This window comes from Artibeus jamaicensis, unplaced genomic scaffold (genome assembly GCF_021234435.1).
Source record: "Artibeus jamaicensis isolate MK-2021 breed Jamaican fruit bat unplaced genomic scaffold, CSHL_Jam_final contig_391, whole genome shotgun sequence".
Classification (NCBI taxonomy): Eukaryota; Metazoa; Chordata; class Mammalia; order Chiroptera; family Phyllostomidae; genus Artibeus; species Artibeus jamaicensis.
The window spans coordinates 18,883,961-18,889,962 of record NW_026521814.1 but is presented as its reverse complement, the minus strand read 5'-3'; positions in this window follow the sequence as shown (position 1 = coordinate 18,889,962).

The following is a 6,002-nucleotide window of genomic DNA, read 5'->3' as shown; positions in this document are numbered from 1 at the left end:
GTACCAATTGAAAACTGCTCCCCTGCCATTTTTCTTTTTTGCTGTAGTGTTGTGGGACTTGTGAATTCAAGCCAGTTGGCTATCAGAACTAGGTGATTTGGGGGTCTGGCACTTGGGTGGCGTCTATAAAAGTTGGGGTCCTAGTTGTGTGAATAAGTTTCTTTCAGGAAAACTGGGGACTTGATTCTATTGTTGGAATGAGCCACGTGGAGAAAGTAGGGAAGCGCCCACTGGTTTCCTGGGTCTCTTTGGAGGATTGCAGCCTCCCCCTAGATGTGTGTTAAATTAGAAGTTGGATCCTCGGGCAGCAGCTTGTAAAGTCTGCAGTCAGACTCCTTTCAGGGCAAGACTGGGAGGTGAATGCTTATGCCTGTTCTTTCTGTGTTGAGCCCTGGGGGGATAACCAGGACAAGAGCAAGCCATGCTGGCTGTCACATCCAGGCATTTAGGGCTCCCATTTTTCAGGATCAGCGGGAAATGATGAGGTTTCAGACATTCATACAACACTTTCCAGAGAGATACCGACAACCTTGTCTTGCTGGAGTGAGCCATGAGAAATGGGCGCTTTTGCCCACTACCCCTGCACTGAGCCTGGGGCAGGGGGGACAGCTGTGGCATGTGTTCATGCTCCCTTCAGGCACTGCTTCTTTGTTTGCCAGAGTCCCATGGGTGTCATGACAATAGCCCTGTTGACCCTCAAGAGCCAGGTGCCTTGGGTACCTGTCCCTTGTGTGGGAGTCTTAAAAGCTGACCCAACCCAGAGTTGAGTGCTGCCTAGCTGTTTGATGATTCTTTCTCTTTCCTCTCAGATTGTTTTACTTCCCTGATCAGAACCAGAATTTCTGTTCCCTTTGTTCATAAAAGCATTATAATCACTTGTCTTTTAACATGGAGAGTCTCTGATCTTTCAAGGGCCATGAAAATTAATGAATGAAGATGGGCCTGCTTTTCCAGGATGTAAGTTGGAATTAATGTAAGAAGAACTTAAACATACATTGCCATTGAGGGCTGAGGAGTTCTTAGAAATAAAGATCAAATCCCAAGGAGGACTTTTAACCTAACATGAAACATACATCTTCAACTACTTACCCACACCCTGCCCTGAAAAGATATTCTATCTTGCTTTCATTAGTCTCTCTAGATTAATTCGGCTAGCTCAGATATACTTTAACAGTCAACCTAAGGTACATAAACTGTTTCATATCATTAACTTTGATCTCTATTTGCCACTATAACTCGAAATTTTAAAAAGTAATGGTTATTCTTTCAGAAAGTACTTTGTGTGACTTTCCTTTCTGAAAGATTACCAGAAAGTGAATAATTTACACAAATCTAAACTATTATGTCACCTCTTTACTCATTTCATTTCTAACAGTAAAAGACTTGAATTTCTACCAGTCATGTCAACAGTGGTGAGGGAGCAACACCAGCCACTTTGCCAACAGTTAGATTGATTCCAGGCAAAAAAATCATTAATATGGCCTACAAGTGAAGAGAGATGTAAATAATTAACAAAATAGCTTTAAAAACTATTGTATTATTCTAATTCAGTATTATTGTTCTAGTTTAATAAAATATTTGTGTATTTTCTTATTTAAATATCTTTTAAAAATAGCTTTTATAATCGTGAAAAATGAAACAATGTGCCTCTATTTTCTCTGATCTCGTCTGTTAATTCATCCCACATCTCTCATGATGTGCATCCCTTACAAGCTTGTGGACATTTCCCTTCTCCCTCACTAGGGTGCAAGCTCGTAAGGACAGGGAGTCTACCTTTCATCTCCACATCCTTCACTAAAAGCAGCACAGTGCTCTGCAGACTGTGTGTACCCAATGCATATTTGTATGCATAAATTATTATTTATCACATATGCTAAGGTTTCTGTCACAATTTTAATTCTATATTGGTTTCTTTAGAGGAACCTAGAATCTAGAGCCCAAAAATTAGCTGAGTCTTCTTTAGATTATTTATTTATTTATAGTCTTTAAAAGAGTGTTAACATAAAATACAGGGATCATCAAACAATAATTAAAACCGGTCTCGTGAGTGTTGTCTCAGTCAGTTATTTTTTTAATCCTCACCTGAGGATATGTTTTTATCGATTTCAGAGAGACAGGAAGGGGGAAAGAGAGAGTGAAACATCTATGTGAAAGAGAAATGTTGATCCGTTTCCTCCTGTATGTATCCCAACAGGGCGCATCAAATCTGCAACCTAGGTATGTACCCTGACTGGAAATCAAACCCGCAACCTTTTGGTGTATGGGATGACACTCTAATCAACTGAGCCACCTGGCCGTGGCTCACTCAGCTACTTTCATAGGAATAAATATTCTGTTCTTTGTTCACATTTGACAGATCACATGTCCTCTGTTCTGTTTTTGAAGACTGACCTAGAATCGTGAGAGTAAAAGCCAATAGGTAGTTTCAGACAAACATAGCACTTGCAGTCATTTGGACACAGGTTTAAAAAAACAAAGACATTAAAATCTACGGTGAAATAAAATATACCTAAACAGAGCAGGGAGTAAATGAAGCATTCATATCAGGAAAGAGAGATTTTCTATATTGAAAACCAATAAGAATATGCATTCTAAGGATTACACTTCTGTTTAGTGGCAAAATCCTGAGAACTAATTTGCCCTGTGTTGTATTTTGGAGATGGCCATGACAGCAAGGTGTGCTCTCAATGCAGTCAACTCTGGGGTAAGCCACTAATTTCTACTTGGGGAAGTGTGACCTGCTATGAAAGTACTTGTGTTGGTAAGAAGAGTAACATAACAACACAGGCAAAGAGAAAGTGGTTTTCCTCATGAGATGGGAAAATTGGAGAATTAGGGTCATGTCCCTTTTCCTTCCTTCCTTCCTTCCTTCCTTCCTTCCTTCCTTCCTTCCTTCCTTCCTTCCTTCCTTCCTTCCTTCCTTCCTTCTTTTTTTTTTAGGAGAGAAACAAGGATAGATGACCAGCAGTGCTGGCAGCAGCCTGAAAACCATGATCAAGAGCAGGGGAGACTTCCACCAAGATGGAAGTGTAGGTGGAAACACTTTTCCTTCTTGCACAACCAAATCTAAAAACAATAAAGTTTTAGCAACAATAAATGCAGCCAAATCACAGAAAAATTGAACAATACAGACTCCAACAACAACGAACCGTTCAGCCAAACCAGTAAGAGGGGTGGAGCCAGCAGTGGAGTGGGTTGGGCAAAAAAGATCCTTCGACCCAGGCAGCCAAGGGCGAATCCCAGGTGTGGGGTAGTGACAGGTGGACCCAGTGAAGGTGCAAGGCAGCTGGCTGACTGTGGTCACACATTTGCACGCAGATAAACCAGCAAAGGAATGACCAGTGAGACAGACCAGGCAGGCCCCAGTGGCGGGAAGGAGCAGAGGGGACCACTATTGCTCCCTCTCTGACCCTGCCCCCACATACAGCATCACAAACCAGCGACCTGGGTGGCCCCACACTCGTGAACACCTAAGGCTCCTCTCCTCATACGTAACAGGCACGAACAGACCAAAACATGGCTCAAGAAGAACTCAGAGCCCCAGAGCTCATAAATCTAAGTGAACAAGAAATTGCCAACCTATCAGAGGCATAGTTCAAAACACTGGTGATCAGGGTGCTCACAGAACTGGTTGATTTTAGCCACCAGTTAGAGGAACATATGAAGGCTAAACTAACTGAAATGAAGGGAAATGCACAGGAAAGCAACAGGGATGGAAAGGAAACTGGGACTCAAATCAAAGAAGTGGACCAGAAAGAGGAAAAAAAATGACCAAACAGAAAAGAATGAAGAAACAAGAATTCAAAAAAATGAGGAGAGGACTAGGAACCTCCAGGACATCTTTAAATGCTCCAACATCTAAATTATAGTGGTGCCAGAAGGGGAAGAGGAACAGCTATGAGTGGAAACCTTATTTGAACAAATAATAAAGGAGAACTTCCCCAATCTGGCACAGGAAATAGACTTCCAGGAAATCTAGGAAGCTCAGAGAGTCCCAAAGAAACTGGACCCAAGAAGAAACATACCAAGGCACATCATAGTTACATTAGCCAAGATTGAAATGAAGGAGAGAACCCTAGAAGCAGCAAGAGATAAGGGGACAGTCACCTACGAAGGAGTTCCCATCAGACTGTCAGAGGATTTCTCAAAAGAGACCTTCCAGGCAAGAAGGGGCTGGAAAGAAGTATTCCAAGTCATGAAAACCAAAGACCTACAACCAAGATTCTTCTATCCAGCAAAGCTTTCATTTAGAATGGAAGGGCAGATAAAGTGCTTCTCAGATAAGATCAAATTCAAGGAGTTCATGATTACCAAGCCCTTATTATATGAAATGTTAAAGGGACTTACCTAAGAAAAACAAGATAAAAAAGACGAACAGTGAAAGGACAGCAAACTCAGTTATTAAGAACCACACCTAAAACAAAAGCAAACTAAGAGGACAGCTAGATCAGGAGCAGAAGCATAGAAATAGAGATCACATGGAGGGTTAGCAACGGGAGTGGGAGAAGGAGAAGGGGGGAGAAGGTACAGAAAATAAGTAACATAGACTGTAGGTAGAAAATAGATAGGGGGAGGGTAAGAATAGTAGGGGAAATATAGAATCTAAAGATTTTGAGACACATTGTCATAAACTAAAGGGAAGGGGAATGGTGGGAGAGGGGTGTGCAGGGTGGAGGGGAATGAAGTGGGGGAAATAGAACAACTGTAATGGCATAATCAATAGAAAATATTTTTTAAAAAAGAGCAGGGATCACAGGAGAATGAGACAGACCTGGGTTTGAATGCCACTGTGCCATGTCAGCCCTGGACAAATCTATTAACCTTTCTCAGTCATAATGATGATCTCATAGCATTGTTTTGAAAATTAAAAAGACCATATCTTTTTAAAAAGCTTGGTATATACTAAGGATTCACAAATGGCAACTAACATAAGACAGATAAACAAAGTTGTTTTTTTTTTCCTTACAGAAATATTCTTATAGCAGAGAATGGTATTTCATCATGCTATTTTAGCTTAGTGGATATATTTCTTAAGAACCTCCAACTGCCATCTAAAATTCTACATACTCTACTGTTCTCTTTTTTGCTTGCATTAAAAAAATTTAACAAGTCAGATGACAAATATTTGCAGGGTAAAATCATACATTTGCATTGTTGATCTTAAAGTAGTTTCTTATAAAATATATGTATCAAAATTACCAATGCTTTATGATTTCCTCAGAGAGCTGATAAAATCAATTTTCAGAAACTAAAAAGCAAGAAAAATTTGTTCCAGAAATTTTGTGTATTTACCAAAATGCAGCACCTTGTCAACCTAAAACAGTCAGCAAACTACACCTATTTCATTACCAGAAAAAGAAATGAACTGAATTGCCTTCTCATAGCAGATAGTCACATATTTAGTATGGAGTTTTATCTGGAAGCATTAGTTATTCTCATGAGTATAATTCCTAGCCCAGTTTCCTTTGTGAAGGTTCGGCATAAGGGCAGAGATTTCAGTCAAACAGGGATCAGGACGCCATTACTACTAATCAAGGGCCATGTCAGGAATAGACACGCAGCCTCTTTTAATACTTAAGGATATTGAGATAGATTACTGCCTGATCCTCCTGTTAATTGACAAGTTCTGCCAAGTGTCTGTAGACATTCCTTGGGAACTAGGGACCTCAGGGCCAAATACCACGGTGTTCTCATATTCTCCCACGTGAGTATATTTAGAGATGAAGTCAGCTTGAAAGCGAACATTAAGAACAGTCTTAAAGGGGAAATGAAGTCATAACCAGGCAGTTTTATCTTTCTGCCTTGGTGATAAGGTATGTTATGTGCTCACTGTATTCAATGTCTCTGGACTTTAAAAAGAAATATACATATTTTTCATAGTAAGAATAGGTATAAAAAGGGGGAGAAAAAGAAAGAAAAGCTCACATATCTATCACTCTAATATAATTACTATTAGTTTTCTGTGTATCATTCAGTTTTTATAAATCTGTAAAAATACTGAA